At 37.9% G+C, this 24289-nt stretch overlaps 1 long non-coding RNA gene across 1 annotated transcript; it reads left to right on the top strand.

The window, feature by feature from the left end:
* Positions 1-3022: 3022 nt before the first annotated feature.
* Positions 3023-22428, top strand: LOC149165895 (uncharacterized). Its single transcript, XR_016260796.1, has 3 exons — positions 3023-3516; positions 9601-9824; positions 19989-22428. It is a non-coding gene; the product is annotated as an uncharacterized LOC149165895 (long non-coding RNA).
* The last annotated feature ends 1861 nt before the right edge of the window (positions 22429-24289 follow it).

Below are 24289 nucleotides of genomic sequence, written 5' to 3'. Positions count from 1 at the left end.
GTTGTTATTGGCATGGGTTTTTCCAGGGGTGACAATGGTTTTCAACCTTGCCTTTCCATTTTAGAATAACCATGTTGTGATGGGTTTCTTTACTTGGTTGAGCTGGATTGCGATATGGTTTCAAAACTGATTAGGGCGGTCTCAAGAAAAATCACAAGGCCTAGGAATCCCTAGACCGCTAAAGGTGGGATTGAGGTAAATCCTGGTTGTGTGTACCCTCGTTGGGCCTAGGAATCCTCGATAGGTAAATGGCGGGATATACGATAAAGCCTAGAGGGTGGAGACGAACAAATTCCTCACGGTTTAGGTGGAGAGATCTGGAGGCATCCATGCTTGTATAGGCCTAATGATTCATGGATCGGTATATGGCGAGATTGCGGTAAAGCCTGGTAGTGCATGTTTCTTATTTGAGCCTAGGAATCCCTTGGCGAGATTGCGGTAAAGCCTGGTTGTATAGATGAGGGTTTCAGGCCTAGGAATCCTTGATCGATATTGGCGGGATATATAGTAAAGCCTGAGGAAGCACTAGTCGGTTTTGTTGTGATTCCCACATTCATGCTTGGAATATGACACAGGGGTAATTTGTTGAAAGAAAGATTTGGTTCAGCCCAATCTATGGTTGGGTAGTACGTGGAAGTCATTGACTTGGTTGGTCTTTGCATATGTTAATAAGAGCTCTTTTCCTCTTGTGTTCCATGTGTAAATGTATTTGTTATTATGTGGTTTTAATGGTTGTGCTATCATTGTTATTTTGTTGGTTATATGATGGTTATAAGCATGGTTTATGACAGACTTTGGTTATGGCTCTCATCATGTTTTGATTAGTAAATGAAATGTTAATGAATGTATGACCTAATAGATGATAATGCAACTATTGTGAGAGGGCATAAGACCTTCTTGATGAATCTCAGATAAGTATGAGGTCCCTATGTTCAAATGTATTTATATGACTTGTACATTACATATTTATGATGTGTTTGACGAAAGGCTTGTCATGGTTAGGATGAGTTTGGTTAGGTCCTTGTTCAAGTTTTGCATTAGAGGCCTTGTCTTCTTGTTAGTTATCATTTCTGATAATTTCATCAAGTTATGGGCAGAGGCTTGAGTCCTAGCCCTGAAAAAGTGGCTCATAATTCGGGGTCATTGGGACATAATTGCGTGAAAAAGGTTGCAGTCGCATGGATGCCTTGCTGTGGGAGCGACTGGAGAGTTTCAATCGCTTAGAGGGCTTGGTTAGTCCCTGGGGGTCTTGTAGCTCCTGAGAAATGTTAGTTTGGTTTTTGGTGTGTCGATTCCACTTCCTTAATTGTACATGGGGAGTTAAATCATATCATAGTAACTCTTTGTCACATGTTTACCCTGGTAGACCGATTAGCATGGGTAAATGTGGGAGGAGGGTGTTATAGGTTGACAATGGATAAATGTCTACAATAAATTCAAATTTATGACCAGAAACTAGATGGTCTACAAAGGTGCGGATTTGATCCTGACTTGATTGAATCAAAGTAGCCTCCAATGGTTGCGAAAATAACTGAGCGTATTCCATATATATAATTTAAACATAAATAACTACAAGAAAGCTCTGGGGACTGACCTATAAAAATAATCAAGCATTACATCTATGCCATTTCTAAAAGGTCTACTAATTCCATCCCTTGGGCTAAAGCCTCTTGATGTTCGTCTTCGAATGAGCCGCATTGTAAATTGCCAGCCTGATGGTTAGGCCCTTCTCATCCTCAAGCACAATCATGATACCACTTATCCTGAAGACCTCAACGCAAAGAGTCTCGTAAACCACCTGACCGTTGTGGACTTTCCCAACCTTCAACTCGTTGAAGGAAATAGGATCAACCTTTCCAGCGGAACTGAACAAGATGCATCGTCGTTGCTGCCTGACAAATGCAACTGAAGATTTGATCGTGCTCTGAATCGCTGACAATCGAATTCATGAAGTTGGATGAGGGTTTCTTGTTGAATTTCTCGGCAGCATCTTTCGTAGAACTAAAAGGGGCCATGAACTTATTTAGGTTCTCCATTCTTCCTCCTTGCATAAGCGAGGTCATCAACTGATTTAAGCGCTCCATTCTTCCTTCATTCACAGTCTTCTTTCTTCGATGCGAACTATCACTACCTTCGCCACCATGATCTTCCCTTTCTGGTTTTACAGACCACTCAGGGGATTAGTGCGATAACGGACTTTGTGAACCAAAAAACCTGAGCTTATACGCATTGGTTAATGGCATTGAGGTCGAAGGCAGACGAAAAATAGTCGTGCAAAACCCTTTTCATGTGTCGGATTTTAACGAGACAAAGGACAACGGAAATGGAGCGTAGGGATTGGCTGGGGAGAATAATGTTTTCTCAGCCCAACCCCGCAAGGACAACACCTTTGGTGTAATTATTTGTGGTTTGAATGCTTCTGTTAATGCATCAATTCAATTCGACCAAAAATCCGTTCTCCCTAGCGATCGACGTCTTGTGCTGGCAAATCAATATGTACAACTACAAACAAATATTGAGAGGCGTTGTTTATCAAGATCACAATTTCACGGCACTACTTCTCGTTAGAATCTGGTCAATTTTTTATAAAAAAATCCACTTTGAAAGTGCTTGAATCATGTTTTTGATGATAGGAATGGATTCAACATCATCAAAAACCTAGAGCATTCAAACTCTTGAAATTTGACAACTGTAACTGAGATTTCCAAATAATTCTACCAGATTTTATCAAAATCTTACCATTATTTTCAAAGCAAAAATGTGAGCTCTTTATACTACGCAATATTGAAATTGATAAATATTAAAATTAAGTTTCAAAGTTGGTGTGTCAATGTACTATGAATAACTAAAAACACCTTCCTCGCCGACTCGTACTATGACGGTATCTTTCTCCCCTCTTTCCGAGGTTACTACGTGCTCTGTGAGCAGAAGGTGGGCACCTTCCTCGCCGACTCGCTGGCAGCTAACGCGTGGAGAGGGTAAATAAATAATAAATTAGTTATTTTATCTCTTCACGCGTTTGTTAGGTTCGCTCTATATAATCGCATTAGTCTCTAATAATCTATCATGTGTCGCATCTGGGGGTTGCGGAGAGGGCCATGAGCAAAGAGCTAAAATTGCCCTCCGCTTTATATTGCTTACAGAATTTGTGTCTAGTTACTGTAATGGAGTTTCGATGTTTTGCCCTACTTCAAGCTGGAGGACTGTTTTCTTTACTTTTCGAAAGAAGAAGAATTTGGTGTGAAAATTTGGTATAAAGTTCGATTGCAGTAGGGTTATTTAGCAGTGAACAAACAACCCATTTAATGGACGGACCTGATCGCTGCCCATCTTGATGTGTCCATTCGGTTTGTTGAGTTTTACTCTTAAGCAGCCCTTCTCCGATCCATCTTTGTACCAGTTTGTCCACATCAATTTTTTCTCTATACAGAGTATAGAAAACAAGTCTTCAAGTTTGAAAAAGAGGCAGATTTACAATGAAAGCTGGACAAACTACGACACTATCCGTAGTTACAGGTATGGGGAAAACCCTTTTTGTGCAATGTAATGGCTTGTTTGTTTGGATTTCTGCAATCTATGTACGGTGAAGGAAGAAACTATAGAAACCATTCTCTGTGTCTGAAGTTCTGATTTTCTTTTATTTCAATGTGAGCATGGAAAAATACAAATATGCTTAATGACATGTTCAGCGATGAAGTCTAATATTCAACAAGCAAATAGAGCACATTGAAGATTTGTTGACAGTTCATGCTTAATGGACTGCCAAGTTAATTTAATGTTTTCAAGTGATTACTCAAAGCTAGTTTTCAATGTTACATTGTTCGTTCTCAGCTATGTTGCACCTCATCTTACCGACAACTCCTGGGGAAAGTACAAAGACACTTAGTCATGCTTGAAAGACACATATTTGTTGCCACACTTAGTCATGCTTAGTCACATAAATAATGAGCTATACAGATTAGAGAGATTCGCCACAATAAAAGCATGAATGAACCATATATATATAGTACTTAAAGCTTTCATAACAAAACGGAAAACAATATTTTACGGCAATAACTCTCTTTACTCTATGGTAAACAAAATGGATAGATATTCTTTATCACAGATGGTAAACAAAATAAGGGCAATAGATCTCTTGACTACAGATAATCAAAATGCTCCTTGTTTCCTATCTTGACGTTGCTACTCGAGTTAGTAACCATTCAAAATGTTCATTTTTCCCATCTTGATTTGCTACTCGAGATAGTAACTATCAAAATGTTATTTTTTCCCATCTTGATGATGCTCTGCATTCTATGTTTTAGCCCTTTTTCTTTTCTTTTTTTTTTTAATGAGTTTTGTTTTATTCAATTTTTTTAGGTTTTATTTTTCTTTTTTTTTATACGAAAGGTGTTTTAGAAATCCAAATCAAAATTGTTGAAATGTCATATTTTTATCAGTGTTCCACGGGGACGTGTCCCCAAGGTCGTGCGCGCACCCCACGCACCCGGGATGAGGACGTCTGTGAAACGTTTCCCCACGTCCCCCTTTTGTGGAGACGCAGGGGGAAAGTTTCCCCAGTGTGGGGGACGCGACTCCCCAAAAGGGGGACGCCTAGGCATCCCCCTCAAAATGGCTTATGTGTCTCCCCTTAAATTTGCTTGTAAACAATGATTTATGATAGGGGAAACCTAGTATTTGACCAAATTGCCCTACTAATGCTATGCAATTCATGGCAATGTTAAATTCTTAAAGTAAAAGTGGTATTCTCCTTTATCTTTCATTTTCATTGAAAGATAAAGGAGAATACCACTTTTACTTAAATTTTTAACATTACCATGAAATGACTCAGGGTGTTTGAGAGTGGTTTCGATTTCATTGGATTTCATATGGAAAAAGTAGAATTTTAGATCTCACTCAAAATCCAACAGAAACAGTTTTTTCAGGAATTCAAGATTCGATAGATTGCAATGTTTCCATTGCATTTTGTCATGTACAAGGGTATGAAATTAGTATTTAATCAAGAGCACCAAGCCCTCTATGTACTTTATAGTGACTTTTAGACTCAGCACTCCACTGTTTTTGAGTTTTAGTTATATCAATTTACTATTCCAGTCTTTAGATTTCAGTATCTATTATAGTCTATTTTACTTGGTACTAATTAGATTGATGAATGATGAATTTTAATTTTAATTCAATTTAAAATCTAGAATGATGAATGATGAATTTAATTTTTAAATCAATGTAGATTCTAGAATAGTGACTAATGAATGATGAATATGGATCAAAGTATTTCATTATTGAATCTCGTGGTCTATGGATGAATCATGTATGTATTAGTAAGGATGATGAGTATGGATCAGTGTATTTCATTATTTAATTCAATTATGTATGTATCATTGTATTTATGCTTAAAAAAATTATATACCCTGACATCCCCCGTCCCCCTAAATTTCCCTAAAATTTGAGTGTACTCCCACATGTCCTCCTTGCGCGTCTCCCGTCTCCCCGCATCTGCTTCTCCCCATCCCGGAGTCTTGGTGGAACATTGATTTTTATAGAGTTCAAAATTTGTATATATATTAAAAAAAATGCATGAAAAAAAATAACTCGCATTTTCAATTTTTTTTAATCAAATAATTTGAAAAATTATATCATCACACTCTGATAAATAAACAAAAATCTAAAACAACTAAACTTTATATCTTCAAATTTCAATTTAAAAACAAAAATCTACAACAGTTACTTTGGCCAAACAAGCGAAATTAGTACAGGACAATTACTCCGTATACTACCAAACAAGCGAAATTAGTGCAGGACAATTACTCCGTATACTATAAATTATCAAAATGCACTTTTTCTCCCCCATTTTAATGTTGCTGTTCGGATTAGTTTACCTAATACAAAACTATATTATCCCCAAGTCTGGAAATCATCATATGTCTTGAATTATTCGAGATTTGGAAGTATGAAGGGGACAATCAAAATTGTTTTTCCAATAACTGGATCTGACCCTGTCAGTTATTTGGATGGTCAATTGTTTCTATATATGGTTTATCTTCATTAGGAGTTTAAAAAGGAACACTAATTTATTCTTAAAACATTGAACATATTAGACTGGGAAGTCTATAATAATATGCTGTACATTGTTAGCAGGCTGGGCTTTTATGTTAACCGTTTTCATTCAAGACAGGCTGGTCTTTTATGTTAACCGTTTTCATTCAAGACAGGCTGGTCTTTTATGTTAACCGTTTTCATTCAAGTCTCTACCGAATACCAATCCTCTAATAGAGGCAAATATTTAATCACATAACGTATATTGCTTATGTAGGCATATATCAACAACCTGTAATCAATTTCAATGGAGATTGAGTGTCCAATTAATTATAAGTTGACATAAGAATGGTAGATGGTATTACTCCATGTTGCGACTACCTATCTTTGTTCATATAACTTTTAGGGGTTCAATTTCCAATTGAATATAAGTTGTTATAAGAATGTTAGCTATGGTATGTACTCCAAGTTGTGTTTATCTACCTTCTTCATCTAGCTTTTAACTTAAGTGTGTTAATAATTATGCCGTAAGGCATTTTCCCCTTGGATGAAATCTCCTCTCACCCTTATTCTTCCCATCATTGACGATTGGAGTGTCTTTTACCGTTGATTTAATATGCCAAACCTTCAGAAAGCATAAGCGGAGTTGAGGTGTGGGTTTGCCTCTGGTTTAATATGCCAAATTCTGGCCCTCTTTCCCGAATTTTCCACAAGGATAAGCGAAGTTTCAAGATGTGGGTCTTTGGTAGATGTGTAACTTCATCACATGGACATGATAGAATCTATGATGCATGCCTATACTAGGTGTGGGTCTTTGGTATATGTGTAACTTCATCAGATGGACATGATAGAACCTAGGATCCATGTTAAACACATATACCAAAGACCCACGCCTCGAAACTCCGGTTTTTTCTTTGGAAAGTTTGTGAAAGAAGGCCAAAATTTGACATATTAAACCAGTGGCTAAAACACACCTTGAAACTCTGCTTATGCTTTGTGGAAGTCTGGCATATTAACACCAAATACCAAACACAACACCAAATACCAAACACCACCAAATACCAAACACCTCGAGATAGAACCTATGATGCATGCCTAACGCGTATACCAAAGACCCACACCTCGAAACTTTGCTCATCTTTGTGGAAAGTTCAAGAAAGAGGGCTAGAATTTGGCATATATTAAACCAACAGTGAACCCACACCTTGAAACTCCGCTAATGCTTTTATGTAAATTTGGCATATTAAATCAAAGTCGAAAGACACTCCAATTTAACAAAGGGTGGAAAGTTAGGAAAGAGGACTAGAATTTGGCATATTAAACCAACCGTGGACTCGCACCTTGAAATTCCGCTTATGCTTTGTGGAAATTTGGCATATTAAATCAATGCTGAAAGACACTCCAATCATTTAACAAATGATTGTACGGAGTGAGGGTGAGGGGGAGTTCATCCAGAGGGAAACGCCTTGTAACATAACTAGACGGCTCGGTAATCGCACGGTCGAGATAGTTCACTGGCCAATTCGGTTTGATTGACTACCTTTCCGGGCAGCCACTCCTGGTCTACGTATGAAACAGGCAATCGGCTTCAATCTCTGCCAGGAGAAAAAAAAACTGACATGGTCTTATCTTAGTGTTAATGCGACACCCTGGTTGTTAAAAAAACTGTTATGCTAGACTGTGGGGATTGAGGAGTTCTTGAGCAGAGAACGACTCTGAGCTTGGATAACATAGGAGAGGAACGGATTCTTGTTTAGCTGAACTGCCTGACATTCCTCCTGAAACCCTGAAAGAGCCCAGGGAATTTTTGGCTTGTTCATGGAGTATTTCTAAGCTGGAAGTTTGTAAAGCTTTGGCACCATTAAAGTTACAGGGCGAAGCAGGAGAATTAACGAATTCCAAGGTCGAATAATGGCGTCCTTCTACTGTGGGTTCCTCATAGACATCGCATCTGGTTATGGACAATATTCTTTCACAGTCTGTAATTGTTTGTGTGTTCATTAATTTGCTTAAGACATAAATAGTCATTAAAGCTATTATATCTGATTGAGATACCTGCACATAAATTTGTTTAAGAAATACTCATTAAAGCTATTGTATCTGATTGAAAGTCCTACATGTTTTGCAGCTGAGCAAACAAGCTAAGCCGAAGAAATCATGGCGGGAGCAAACAAGCTTAAGCCAGAGAAATCATGGCGGGTTAGCCCTGAAAAGAAGGGAAAGAAAAAAAACAAGTACCGTGCTCAGAATGCTGAGGTACAGTTACCTTCGCCATGTCAGTGGGAGGAGTGGCCGCCATGACAGTGGGATGAGTGGCTGCCATGGCAGATGCAACGACACGTTGTCAAGATGATGGGGGACAGTCGAAGATGAACATGGCCGTGGCATCGGCTACTTTCCTCGTTGCAGCACAGTGCCAGGAGAAGGCAGTGTCCATGGGAGGTGATTGCCATCAACTGGTTTCTCTCATTACTTTTGCTGTTAATGTCAAGAATCCTAGAGATATCCTCACTTTGACAGCGGGAGAAGCCACAAGTATTGCAACTGGCCCATGTTCAAAATCTTCTTGTTCAGTTTAAAAGTTTTGAAAATTTCTTGGAGTTCTTATCCATCGTAAGGAGGCCGCCCTTGTTTTCAGTATATGTTTTGTTCTCTTTAAATTCATGCATGTAACCTTCACTTCCAAAATTTCAAGGGGGTCTTTGTCATTCCAAGCCTTCTTTGTTGTCTTTCCATAGCCTTCTTTGTTGCCTTCTTTGTTGTCTTTCCATAGCCTTCTTTGTTGTCTTTCCATCTGGTGTGTGCCCATGAACTCAAATCTTATAATTTGTGGTCACTTATTAATCTTTGTTGAAGCTTTTTTTTGCTGGAATTCATTTTTTTGTTGTTTTAATTTAATCATAAGAGTATTTAAATCATTTTTTAATGGTGGAAATAGATTTAATACCGCAAAAGCCCCGGCACCAAAAATGCTAAAGTTTGACAGTTGTAACCCAAATTTCCCAAAAAAATCTGTCAAATTTTAATCAAAATCTTGCTGGAATTTCCACTATTTGGGTAAAATTATGGGCACTCTGTTTTCATGTGACACTGTCATATGATTGCATTGGGTTTTGATGATTGGCTTCTTGTGTCTGTTATTTATATGATTGTTATATAATTCCATTGATCTTGATGATCGGGGATCTTGCGACTGTACTTTACCTGTTTGTTTGGATTTTGTGGGTGCCTTGGTGTGATAGGTGCTTGAGTAGTTATATACATCAAAGTAACTTGCTAAGTTATCAATGTTGGACACTTAATTTGTTAGGGTTATGGTGCATTATGTAATCAGCTACTAAAGTTCAAAAAATTTTGGAAACTGAATCTAATTGTTTCAACATTGATTTATATGTACAATATTCTTAATACACATTAAATTTATTTTCCAATCGTGATTCCAACTGTAGTATCAGAACGATGGTTTATTTGCCCTGTTGACTCTGAATTAATTTGAACCACTAGTTTTGTGGCCTTCTTGAGCACTCTCCCTTTATCTGACTTTGGTCTTGAAACCTTGTCGTGAAGATTCTTGAAAAAACCAGGAGACTGCATTGAAGGAGGAAGGTGGATTACCATTAAAGCTGAGTGCTCCACGTGCAGTAGAGAAATGAGAGGGTGATTGTGCTAAAAACTGACCGATGGAAGCATAGATTGGTGGTTGCTCCACAGGTCCCAGGATCGGATTGGCTTCCATAGATATGACCAGCATGCAGCAGGAGGAGAAAACCGGTATATTTGCCTGGACCACTGTACGCAGTTCAAACCTCTATTTTGCCGTTAATTTTCAATGCTCAGTTATGTATTGTCTTAAAAGAATGTTTTCGGAAGGCAATTTTGTGCTTGCTTACCTTTGCTGGAATAATTTGGAATTGATGAATGTTATAAGAACATATATGTCTTAACTCTTTAAGAGCCTATATGTTGTATTTATGTTACCAGAAACGGGACGGTTGCCACCGTTCCCCGTAAAAAATCTGTAAGAAACGAGACCAGACGGAAACGCCGTTTTCTACAGTCGTTTTAGTTAATGGGTGCATATATTTTATAGGAAATATTTTACAATTCGTAGTTTGCTCTTTTGCAGGGAGTTCTCACTTCTCAGCCCTATATTTTCATTCTTTATTTTAGATTTCAGCATGTATTCATTCAATAACCTAAAGGCCTATGCCAAGTATACAAAAAGTTGATCATTTCTGTACTATTGTCCCTTTCTTTAGTTGATTTATTTTCCTTTAACATGTATATAGTTAAAATTCATAGTTTAAACACTATTCTATATGTGACTCAAGAAGTTCACATTTAATTGCAAATTTTATTTATTGTTTACAGTTATTTATATATATATGATTATTTGGATTTTTTTTAAGGAAACAATAATTAGCCAAAGGCGCAAAATGTATAAGAATGTATACACTTAATTGACTAGGAGGCATAAGAATGTGTATATTTAATAATCAATTTGTTAAGCATCAGTTTGGTATTCAAATTATTTAGTTTTTAATAAAATTTGGATTGGAAATTTAGGTGAAACTACATTGAAAATTGAAACTAACTCTGTATTTTTCATTTTCTCTCTCCTAGTTTCTTGAGTGCGAAACCTCCAAACTCTGTTTCTCGTACCGTTGTCGTTTCTCGTTTCGTTTCCTGTTTCTCGTTTCTGGTAACATAGTGTTGTATATGCTATAAGTACGTTGTTGTTGCCCATCAATATTCTAAATACATTGTTGTGAGGATGTATATTGATATCTGAAGTGAAGTTATATAGTGAAAACCAGTTTTGGTGATCAAGAAACCTAGCTGTATTTGTCGCTTTTTTTTATTGCTACCCTTCTGTCCATCAGTACAGGCCACCTTCTTTTTTTCAGAAGAAAAAAAACCAAATAGATTATATTAAGGAAATATAATAGTCTTGTATACAGCAAACCGTATTGCCAGGAGGCCACAGCAAAAACAGATTATAACCATATAAGAGAGAATTGTGAAAGATTTACAGAGATGACCAGATGGGTGGAGAGATTAGTCTCACACCAGAAAGAGGCAAAAAAGCCAAAATAACTCCGTATGAACCTTGTGAACCATAATGCACCAGATAGAGCGAGAGCTCCATAAGCAGAAAGATCCACCTTCGCACGTTCGCATGATTTATTTCTTCTTCGAAATTTAACACTTTTGCATAACATTGATCGATTCTTTGCTGAGCGGTTTCGAGGCTCAGGATTATCACAGCGCAGAGATTAATAGTGATAATTAACAAATGTTAATTGCGAATTTGGTAGCGGCCCTTCTTCCTCACCAACCGAATGCCACGATGGCTACTGTGCGTAAGGAATATTGGACAATAAAGATTACTTACTCTATTTATATTTTGATGATTCTACTGTAATCAAATTGTCTATCGGTGTTTGAATGACTGCGTTGAGGTCATTCAGGTGGTCACACACGGGAGTTAGAACTTTTTTGTTAGTTGGAACTGGTGAGGTGATTGTTTACGTTTCCATTCTGTTTTCCAATCTTATGCGCAAGTTAAATTTTTCAGACGCTTGGAATGATATGTTGCACTCATAAATTAAATAAAGAGTCCTGTGAGCTCTGCTTCTTTCTATTTACTAGAGTTCTGGGTGCCTCCATATTCTCTATAGTCATGCTGGTTTAGTGTTGTGTATTATTATAGTGGAGAACAATCTTCAATGAAATTATTTATATTTTTTAACTATTGTACGTAGCATGCAACTGTTTCACACCCCAGGGAACAACGAATAAGTCCAGAGGTTCAGTTGATATGTGCAAGTGGCCATGTTGAGCATGCCCCTGGAGATCAGTGGCAACCACTCAGATTGCATGGTGCACTTGCTTATAGGATGTGATGAGGCTCTGTAAGAGGATCTGCTAGCATAACGAAAACCTATAGATGCATCTCCTGTCTTTCTAACAGAGCTTCTAATTCGAGCAGTTTATTATATTTTTCTTATTGAATTACATTGTAAATGGGTGCATTTTCGGTTGAAGTTGACACCCTTTTCAAAGTTAATTACAATTTTTTTTTTTGATAGGAAGATGGAGAAAATGATGAGACTCAATGATTTGTTAGAGTAATTAAGCACTCCAATGTTGTCTACTGTTCATAACAGTGTCTAAATCAGCAAGGACACTCTCTCTATCATTCAAACCTGTTTACAAAATGCTCAAGACAAGATTGGGTTTTTGGAGTTTGAGTCTCAGCTGAAACGATATGAACTACAAAAGAGGAGTTGTAATTCTGAACTGGTTCTTGTTCAAAACAATTCCTTGTTTGAGCCTGACTCCCATCAGTAGTCAGAGATTGATCGGAATAATGGAGCCATTTCAGGAGGAAATTTGCATGCAAATGTGAAGGTTCAATCTGAACTTCTCAAGGCCTTCATCAAAGCTTGGGAAGAAGTTGTGAACAATAATAGAACTAGTCTTGGATATGACAAGGATGTGTTCTTTTATATTTTGGAATATCCCAAGTCCATCTAGTTTTTCATCTTTGGATTTGTTCAAGATGATCCATCTTCACTTGCTCCTGTTCCATAACCACAAATTGTCAAATGACAACATTGTGATCTTGTTGGTCATATGAAAGATTAGTGTTTTGATCTTCACCCTTGTGAGCACCACAAATTGTCAAATGCTAACATTGTGATCTTGTTGGCCATATGAAAGATCAGTGTTTTGATCTTCACCCTTGTGAGCACTGTGGTAAGCATTGACAGATGTGGTCAAATGCTAACATTGTGATCTTTTTGGCCATATGAAAGATCAGTGTTTTGATCTTCACCCTTGTGAGCACTGTGGTAAACGTACACATCATTTAGATAGATGTTCCAAAAACAAAACTCCTGCAAGAATGATTCACCTTGGATGGATCGCTTCTTGGCAATGGTCTTTAACAACCAAGAAGATATACCAGTCATACCACAAAATTTGTTCTCGATTATTGCCTAATCTTGCAGTGAAGACTTCTTCATTTTCTCACCTTGTATTTGACAAGGGAGGGGAATTGATGGTCAATTACCAGCTTCGAAGATTTATCAAGTGAGCTTGAGCCACAACCTGAACCTGCCGCTTGAGCGTACAACCAGGGATAGCCAAAGACAAATTCATGCTCCATGAACATGCTTTTCGGTTGGTGGCTGAATGAGCTCTCTGAAATGGTGGTTTAAGAAAAAACCACAAACCAAAAGATGGGGAACTCGAGTTCCTGGAACAATTCCAAATCTAACTAGAAGCTGAAGTCTTCTTCTAGTGGAAGTGCACCCTAGTAATTGTTTGAAGATGACCACAAACTATAGCAAAAACCAAAGTCTTCTGCAAGTGGTGGTTTAAGGCATGCCACCAACCAAAACACATGCTCATGGAGCATGAATCCGTCTTTGGCTACAACTCTGTCTTTGGCTATCCTTGGCTGTATGCTCAGGCCATTGGCTGTCATGCATTTTTGCATCTTAGCTCTCTTCTTGGACTCTCATATACACCCCTTCGGATTAAGGGGGATGTTGGACACCTAATTTGTTAGGATTATGGTGCGTTATGTAATCAGTTACTAAAGTCCAAGAAACCCTGAAAACTGAATCCAAGTGTTTCAAAATTGTATTTATATGTACAATATTCTTAATACAAATTGAATTCATTTTCCAATTGTGATTTTGACAACCAATGCTTGTTATTCTGAGACTTGAGGAACTAATGGTTAGCATTCATCTAAAAACTCTTAAAAACTTTACCGTGAAATATGCAAACTTGAAAAAGCTGAGGCCATAAGCTCTTACCAAGCATGTTTAAAGCTCGGTAAAGATTTATAGGCACCAAACATAACCCAATGCGTGGAAATGCATCATGTGATAATATACTTGTAGATATTTAAGTGGTGACTAAATCAGAATATTAATGTGACATTGGTGTTAATGGTTTATGATGATTTGATTTAAATATGTCTCCGGAATATAAACTTTGATCTTCCTCTCTATGTAAACATTGACTGCCACCTTGTAATAGATGGTACAAAAGGTAGGGATGCTTAATGCTAAGAGACAGGGCAAGGAATCCTAGCCCTTGATAGGATCTCATGGTTCATACTCCATGCATACCGTTTTGGTTTCTCCAACATCACTATGGGGCAGCCATTCCTTCCAGCTAACAGAGTTCAATCCATTGGCAACTTTTTTGTATTCTAAATCAAAATTTGATGTTTTTCTTCTGTCACACAGGGATTGCATTGCATGTTTAAACCATGATTTGCTGTGCAAATAGGTAAGGTATTGCATTGGCAGAAGTTTGTCGGACAATCTTGTAGAAATAGAGGTTGCTGGGGCTGCTATGAAGCCAGGTATTTGATTTCCTTTCACTGGCATCTCAGGCTTGTAGATTTGGTTTGGATAGAATTTAATTTTTCAAGACAACAAGGCTTACCAATGGTTTGCCTCTTCAAATTGTAGTATAGAAAGTAGCTGAACTAGCAAACAAACTTTCAAATTGTAGTATAGAAAGTAGCTGAACTAGCAAGCAAACTTGCAATTGCATGTAGTTTTGAAAATGGAGAGACATGGAATCCTTGGGTTTTAATGTATTTGCGCTTTCCTGTGATGATTAGCCCGTATATTTCTGAATTAATGTTAAGGGATCCTCTGGAATATTAACTGTCTCGTACTTTTGAAACGGTTCCAAAATTTTGAATGAATACTGCATTCATCATAAAAGGATTTAAAGATAGTTTTAAGAAATAGAAAAAAGAAGATTTATGGTGGTAAGATTCAGTAACTGTAATCAAAATTTGACAGTTAAATAATGCTAGTTAAACTATGTAAAAGGCAATGCAAATGTATAAATGAATGAGACCCCAAAAAAGAAAATAGAGAATTTGAATTAAATGATATGGTAAATACTAAAAATAAGAAAATAGAGAATTTGAATTAAATGATATGGTAAATACTAAAAATAGAATAGGAGAGAAGGCTGAGGCTTGGGAAACAAAGGGTCATGGTTGTCGGCGTCCCTCTTATCCCAGCTCTCCCTGTTTCCTCCATGGTTTTCGGCGTCCCTCTTATCCCAGCTCTCCCTGTTTCCTCCATGGTTTTCACTCTCAAAGGACTTCTTGGTGGCCAATAGAGGAAAATGCAAGGAGAGCGAAGAGCTGCATTGTATCAGAGATTGTCAAACTGAAAATTGAACCCCAACTAGAAGTTGGGTTTTTCATTTGGATTTCTAGGGTAAATCACTGTGTCCATTATGTCATTGATTAGTTGTGACGTGTCTATTATTTATGATTTCATTTGTATAGGTACATAGTTAAATCCATTATCTCTTCATGGTGTGAAATGAGAAATTATACACAGTACAACACTCATTGTTTTCTGTGGTTAGTTGACACCTAATCCTAAATGGTTAGTGTGGAAGTTGAATGGACAAAGCAGTCCAAGAGACCTTGGATCTGAAACCCAAGAGTCAGATATTGTACTATAAATGTAAATCATTTGTTAATAAAAATCGCATTGCATGATTTATCTTTCATATCTTTTGTGCTGTCCATGTGTGTTTAACATGGTATCAGAGCCGCTTGTTTTTCTGTGGCCTGTTATGTGCATGTCAGTCCTGCACCTATGTCCATAAGCGTTTCCAGGTAATTTAGTGTTGTCCTGTCTATTGGCTCGCCCTATCTGTCAGTTTGAATAATTAAATTCCGTCTCTGCATCAGAAAGGCCTGTCGACCTCTGCGCATTCCATTTTTACTACACCTCATTATTAACATTACTGTGCGCTGTTCTGACATGACTGAAACGCTGTTTTGACATTAATGAAACCTGTGCTGCTCTCTTCATTCCATTGAAACGCTTCTGCCATTATTCTTTTTGCTCCAGTCTATTGTAATGCATCGCTGAATGAGGAGGCAGCGGATGGATAAACCCGCTGATCGTCTGCCATTATTTCTGGCTTCGCTGGAATTGGACTCCGCTTTAGCCTCGTGAAAGAAGCGGTTTCGCTGTGTATTCTGGCAGAATTATTACTGCTAAACTTAGTAGAAGAATCAAGGGGAAGCGGAGCGTTCACGCCATTAACTTCTGCTGGACTGTGCTCACGTCTCACCTATTGTGATTGTTGTTGTTGGTGGTGGAAACGGTTACCTCTCTTCCTTCTGACATCAATGCCCATTATGTTCCTTGGAATCATTTTCGTTTGAATGACTGTGCGTTGAATGTCGTCAAGCCGCTGAAGCAATCTTGAATATCCCGCATTTGGTGAGCGTTATGAGTATGGTGTTGATGCATTAGCTTTATTGTCTACTATGTATCATATTCCAAATAACAGTTAGATTGATGAGTGATGTGAACCAGATCGATAGAAATTACAATAACTACTTGCTTTGCTCTTCAAGTAAGCCAAGACGCACATGAAAGCATTGACGACACCTCGTCATCTGAAGCTATCCCAAAACCTTGCCAGCGTATTCTACCTTTGCTGTCTAGCAAAAATATATAACCTGTTAGAAGGTTCAATATGTTGAGCTCTTTCCTCAAGTCATAATGATCACCAAATGCATAGACAACATGTCTCTGAAGACCCTGATAACCATCGCTGATTTCAGATTTCCGCATTGTACGGAGAAGCAAACGCTTAATAGGATTAAGCGATAACAGCCACGAATCTATAAAAGATATCTCATACAATTGGACATTTGATTTAGTTTTGAAGGTTTCCAGAAATGGTAGAGTCCAAGAGTCAATCATAGCCGGAGCATTGGCACGAAAAGAGAGACATAGGAGTGTAGCATGTAGATCGACAGTTCTGTCACTGCTCTCTACATGGTCAGTTGGGTTTCCAACATCTACAGGCAGAGAATGTTTTCTACCATCCACAAATTCCACAATTAACGGGGGCAACCTTTGCCGTCATCCGCATCCGCATGTTGAGGAGAAGGATAGTGGAAGACGGTTTGAACATGAAAGTCGCCCTGGTGTCAAGCCGTAGAAGAAAGAAGTGAATCAGGATTCTGATTTCCCCATAGCGCTTTTCTCCAGGCTAAGCGGGACTTGGAGTCGGTTTTGCCATCAGAAGACAAAAGACACAGTGTAATATGCACATGGGAAAATCTTAGCGTGGAAGCCGAGGACAGCAATTTGTATATGACTGTGTTAGTTTGGTCTCAACCTATTCATATCACCCATAAAAATCAGACCAGAATTTGTACGAAGGCTTACTTGCACCAAGAGTTAGAAAAGCTTCAGGAGTCGAATAGTCGCAAGGTTGATTTGGATGATGATGCTGAAGATTGTGATGAACATCTTTCTTCAGATCAGAAAACCCTATCAACATGTGTGTTGTGAGGAAGTGCATTCAATAGCCTGGTGTGGATCTGCGTAGTGGAAGCGTGGTGTGTATTCCCTGTTCGAGACTTCATCTGCCGTGACTTCATCGACTGCCGCTGTCACGTTTCTACGCGCCTATTTGGATGCCATTTGGTGGAGCGTTGTGGTAAAGCGCTAAAGGTTGCGACGTGGTAAAGCGTGGTGGTGTCTGTTCGTTGGATCTATTGCTGCTGAGGAATAGTTTGTTGGTGCATGGAAACTACTGCTCTGTGAGGATCGGATCAGAGGCAGCTTTTCTCCGTGGAGCAGCTAAGGATTTGCACCAGACCGATCTGGGTTATCATTCTTCCTAACATTTGCTGATTTTTAATTCTTTTTGCATTCCTGAGCTTCCAGAAGGGATATAGAGGCAAGTTCTATAAAGTTTGAAGGAATCAGCTACGTAATTTAAAAAGTCTAGTCAGATGTGAAATTTCTACAGAATTTAAAGAACAGAATCTCTGAAAGTCTGGTGATATTTGTATAATTTTGACAAGTTTCAAGATATCTCTCGTTGATTTTTCCCTTTAAGCTATAGGGCTCTCTTGTGCAACTTGAAGATATTTAGCAGCTTACATTTTTCTGTGGGATTTGGAGATTTTTAAGGTGTAGAAAAATGGCTAAGCTTGAAAGAATATTAGAATTATTGAGAACTCTAATCATGTCCACTGCTAACAGCACAGTCAAAATTAACAAAGCCTCTCTTTCAGACATTCAAACATGTCTGCAATATGCACAAGAAAAGATAGAGTTTTTGCAGCTTGAGACAAAGCTACAACAGGAAGAATTACACAAATGGAGTCATCATTCTGAACCTGTTTCTGTTCAGAACAATGAAGCAGACTCCCATAAACAGCAAGTTAATATTGTTCAAGTTCATTCAGTGCCCAATAAAGCAGCAGCTGTACATGCAGATGCAGAAACCAAGACTGCACTTCCCAAGCCCATCATCAGACCTTGGGAACAGCTTGTCCACAACAAGCACAAAACTGGTCTTGGATATGACAAGGACTTGTCCTTTCATATTCTAGACTATGCCAAGCCCATTCAGTTTCAGAGTGATGGATTCATTCATGACAGTTCACCTGCTCCTCATGACAGTTCAGCTTCAGCTGTTCCAGACTCTGCCCCTGTTCGACAGCAACAACAACAACAGATCGTGAAATGCCAACACTGTGACCGAGTTGGCCATTTGAAAGATCACTGTTTTGATCTTCATCCATGTAAGCACTGTCATAAAACCAGTCATTCTTCAAACAGATGCTTCAGAAACAAACGTCCTGCAAGAACAAAGATTCATCTTGGATGGATCGCTTCTTGGCAATGGGCATCAACAGCCAAGAAGATATTCCAAACACATGTCAGAACTTGTTCCAGAATATTGAACAGTCTTGCAGTTGAGTTTTTTCCATCTTCTCACCTTGTATCTGACAGGGGGGGAAATGATGGTCATCTACAAGCTTCAAAGCCACATCAAGCGAGCCTGAGCCACAACCTGCCACACCAGTTTCAGAGTTGCAGCCAGAGACAAAGATGCCCGTGAACACAGATTGAGAACACTTCCTCTAGCAGAAGACTCCAGCTTCTTGCCAGTTCTGGAAGAGTTCCAGAGTTGTTGGTCATCCTTAAACCATCACAGATTGAGAACACTTCCTCTAGCAGAAGACTCCAGCTTCTTGCCAGTTTTGGAAGAGTTCCAGGAATTGCATTAAGCATTCCAGAGTTGTTGGTTATCCTTAAACCATCACAGGTTGAGACTTCCCTTTTCAGGTTGAAGTTTTACCTTTTATGCGGGGTGAGACCTCCTTTTTATGGTTGAAGGTTTCCCTCTTTGAAACAATAGGATCACTTCCTCTAGCAGAAAACTTCAGTTTCTTGCCAGTTTTGGAAGAGTTCCGGGAACTGCACTAAGCGTTCCAGTGTTGGTGGTCATCCTTAAACCACCGCCCTTTTTACCAACATTTCATAGAGCACATTCAGTCTAGTGCTGCCATGCATTTTTTGCACATGTTGTATTACAGCTCTCTTCTTGGACTCATACATAACCCTTCGGATTAAGGGGGGGAATGTTGGACACCTAATCCTAAATGGTTAGTGTGGAAGTTGAATGGACAAAGCAGTCCAAGAGACCTTGGATCTGAAACCCAAGAGTCAGATATTGTACTATAAATGTAAATCATTTGTTAATAAAAATCGCATTGCATGATTTATCTTTCATATCTTTTGTGCTGTCCATGTGTGTTTAACAGTTGGCAATTTCCAACAAGAATTTTTGGTTGTTTTCATAAATAACATGCACATGAAGTGTTGGCCATTGGAATTTAATCAATTTGTGGTTCTCTGTTGAGAGGGATGAGCAGGAAGCAATGGCTTGAGATTGAATTGCTTTTGATTTGAATATCAATTTCTTTGTATGGTTTGGGTTTGGGTTTCCTATCTAACATATTTTGACAGGCCTCTGCTAAACTGATTTTCCGCTGTAGAAAGGTCCCTCTGCATAAAGAGGCACTGTATATTGTTTTTGGTTCTCACGATCTTGCTATTTATGTGCAGAGAAATCTGAGTTGGGCAGACAGCAAGGTGCCTAAATAAATGTTTTAATTGAGGGAGTAAAGTAGAAGAGTGGTGGGTTTGGCGTTATCAGGGCTCTGCTATTGATTATATGTTCTGAGATAGTTCATGGGTCGATTCACAATACACCAATGGTGCCTTCTTGCCACAAGGGAATGCATTCTCTTTCTGTGGGGGTAATGAGGGCCTTTAGGGCCTTTATTCTTCTTTGAGTACGGACAATAGGACTGGCATAGACAATGGGAAGTCATTCATCTAGTACGTGGATTTCATCCTTTGTCCGTCCTTTTATATAAAAAATTGGGTCCATGGTTCTTTGTAAATTTCTTTATGTTTGTTTGCGTGCAGACAATAGGACTGGCACAGAGAATGTGAAGTCATTCATAGACAATGCGAAGTCATTCATCTAGTGTGTGGATTTCATCCTTTGTTCATCCTTTGTCCGTCCTTTTTTATAAAAAATTGGGTCCATGATTCTTTATAAATTTCTCCCTCGGGATTCTGGATCCACAGACAGGATATTAGTATATTATAGGTGTAATCAAAACTGATTTGTATTTTTTAAATGGTTTCGAGTTACTTTGGTTAGGGACTCCTATCTCATCAGGCTTTGATAATCCTCTAGTGTTCAGTTGTAGAATCTTTCTCCTTTTTATCTTCGAAATTGAAATAGTAGCGTATTACAGAGATATAGACATGCCCCTAAATTACAGACTCTGCAAAACAAGAGAGGATAGTCTCGTGCTCAAAATTCAAAACCACCAGTGGACAGGGTTGACATATCAGATAGTCTCGTGCCCAAAATTCAAAACCACCAGTGGACAGGGTTAACATATCAGAGCAAATTTGGTCCCACTAAAAGCTGCGTAAAATAAATAAATATACATAAAAAATATTGAAAATAATGAAAATAAAAAATAAATATATATATTTGATTAGTTTTATTTAAAAACATAATATAATATTATTTGTTTCAGCTATATCACATCTTCTATTATTCCATCAAACAATAATACAAACCATTATTCCATAAAACAATAATACAAACCATCAAAAATATAAGTCCCGATTATAAAATTTATAATGCCATTAACATTAACAACATTAAGATTCTTTTTAACTCAAACTGTAACATTAAGATTTCTTTTTAACTCAAACGATAACATATGTAACATATCACATCTGTCTTTATCTATACTCTTCTTCACCATGCTATTTATCCTATTGTGCTTACCCATGTTATAATTTTCTGCATCTATAACATGCTATTTATCCTATTGTGCTTACCCATGTTATAATTTTCTGCATCTATAACATTTGATGATTGAAAATTACCACCCTGTTTGTCTACACTTTTATACTCCATGGTTTTCGGAAGAGAAACTTTAGTTTCAGTAGTTCCATGTCCAATGCTTGCTCCTGGTCCTCTGCCTTTCGTGAGAAAAGGTCTATTTTAACAGAGCTAACGTTTTGTTGGGCCTTGGAAGCCTTCAATGGGCTCAGTATACCTCTTTCATACCTTGGGCCTGACAAACTCTTCAATTCACTCACACTGTCACAGCATTTCATCATATCTTTGTTGCGTCGTTTCTTCTCATTCATACTGTTTGCAGATAGAGAGCGGTTAACCTGTACAGGAGAAGCAGATGGATTGCAACTGTTTTTCTTATTTTGATGCCGTGCATAAGAAAAAATTCCAGACTTTTGATGAATTGAAGTAAAACCAAAACCAGATTTCCGTGGGAGGGTTTGGTAGTTTCCTTTTTTAGATCTGTAAAGTTGGGAACATATCTAGCTATTTGGTTTTTAGCCATACCAGATTAATTCCTTTGCAGTTTGGGTCAGAACTTTAGTATGGCTATAAGGCTCTCTTCCGTCCAATGTCTGCTTTACTCTGTTCCAAAAATTCTTAAAGGCTTGTCGTCCCTCAACTTTCCTTCTCGTTTCAGCATGTATAAGTCATAGCATTTCCATCTCAGCTCCCTAGAGAAATACCCATCACCCAACTGCGCCTGTTTGTTTCTGTTTTCAATAATTTTTTCTTCCAAAAGTTGTACATTAAAATCCATGTATATTAAGGTTGTATATTAAACTTATCCAAACTTATCCACTTATAGCGTTTTTTTGCAACATCCGGTGCAATCCCTTATTTTAACAGATTTTTAACAATGCATGAGAATGACTATAAAGCAAAGTGGTGTTTTCAACGAGAACTGCAATCGCTTATTTTAACAGATTCTTAACAATGCATGAGAATGACTATAAAGCAAAGTGGTGTCTTCAACGAGAACATGAAACTGTCTTGCATAATTTTATGATATATAAATTGAAAGACAGCCTTATTTTCAACATTTTGAGATGAGTTAGCATCGCATGAAAATGGTTATTAACGAAAGTGGTGAGATGAAGTTGTCTCGCTAATTTTAGGACTGAGAAAGGGATTCCGAGATCAGCAATGCATTTGAATGGCTAGAGAGGAAAGTGCTGTCGGCAATGAGAAGATGAAACAGTCTTGCATAAATTTCAGTCCTATGAATTCAATTCAGATCAACGTTATGCATTCACCTGGCTGAGAGACCTTGTAGGTATAAGAATCTGTTTCGTTATCTCAGTTTCCTTCTGATGTATGAATTCCAAAGGTTTTTGATGTAGTTCGAAAGAGGTTTCTTTAAATTTTGTAAGAAATGCATATAAGTTGACAACAATTTTATTCCTTCTTAGTAGAACAAGAAGAAAGCTGGCCAGAATCCAATACAAGGAGTTGAAGGAAAACAAGTCTAAAATGGTTGATGCGAGGAAGAAAAGGGAAATGGGTTTTATTAAAAGCGGAATAGTTCGGATTCGTAATACCCCTGAAGGCTGGTCCAAACCATGTTCGCCTCCATATTTTAACACAAATAGAAACTAAGGTTCAAGTTCCAAGTTTTTTTTCAATGGCAATGTAGAATTGTGGTGGATTATTATTTTTCTCACTGGGCTTTATAAGGGAACTAATTTGCAACTTAGAGCTGATCTTTTTTTTTGAAAATACATAGGATTGAAAGAAAAACAGTAACTATTTTTCTTTGGCTGTTCTTGGTTATTAATGCTTAGGTTGAAACTCCATCATGGCCTTAAACCATAAGATAGCATGCCAATACCAAGATTATTTGTTCTATTGGTTCCACTTATTTTCTTCGAGGGTTTGGATCAACCATGCCTATAGATCAACCATGCCTATATAAAGATTATTCAAAGTTCATACTCATGACAATACATACAACTAATTCATGTATTAAACTCTCGAATTAACAAAATGTCCCCACAAACACTGATAATTATATAAAGATTAAGGTTCATGCTCAAGACATTATATACAACTAATTCATGTACGGTTCTCTCGAACTAACAAAATGCCCCGCCCCCCTCCCTCAAACACTGAGAATTTTGAAAATTGTTATCTCAAGCTACAAATACGTAAAAGGAGAACCATCTACAAAATGTCCAAAAACATTGAAAATTTTGTTACGGAAAGTTACAAATATGCGAAGAGAGAATCATCTACATCAGAGGGGTGGCAGCATGATGTGATGATGTCAATGGGCACCCGCTGGAAGGAGGCTTTCTCTTCAATAAAGTGAAGATTTTAATGGGCATGTGCTGGTACGTGAAAGGAGAACCATCTACAAAATGTCCAAAAGCATTGAGAATTTTGTAATGTAAGGTTACAAATATGTGAAGAGAGAACCACCTACATGAGAGGTGGCATGAAGTGATGATGTCAATGGGCTGGGCCTTTGCTGAAAGGAGGCTTTTTCTTCAATAAAGTGAAGATTTTGATGGACATATGCCGGTAGGAGCATTTCTTTTTAAGGATATTCACACAAATTTAGCATGGAGATTTCAACCTTCAAAGTAGATAAATGAATCAATAATCTTTGTACAATGATGCAATCCCACTCACAAGATTTTGACATGGACATCCAAATTTTAGTATAATGATGCAATTTCCATCCACTCACAGGATATTGATTTTGATAAATGAATCAATAATCTTTGTACAATGATGCAATCCCACTCACAAGATTTTGACATGGACATCCAAATTTTAGTACAATGATGCAATTTCCATCCACTCACAGGATATTGATTTTGATAAATGAATCAATAATCTTTGTACAATGATGCAATCCCACTCACAAGATTTTGACATGGACATCCAAATTTTAGTACAATGATGCAATTTCCATCCACTCACAGGATATTGATTTTGATTTGTACAAGGATGCAATTTCCACTCACAA

The sequence above is a fragment of the Pinus tabuliformis genome, chromosome 5_1 (genome assembly GCF_031772625.1).
Source record: "Pinus tabuliformis cultivar Carrire ecotype Pingquan chromosome 5_1, CPIR1, whole genome shotgun sequence".
NCBI lineage: Eukaryota > Viridiplantae > Streptophyta > Pinopsida > Pinales > Pinaceae > Pinus > Pinus tabuliformis.
This window is presented reverse-complemented; position numbering and strand designations above follow the sequence as displayed.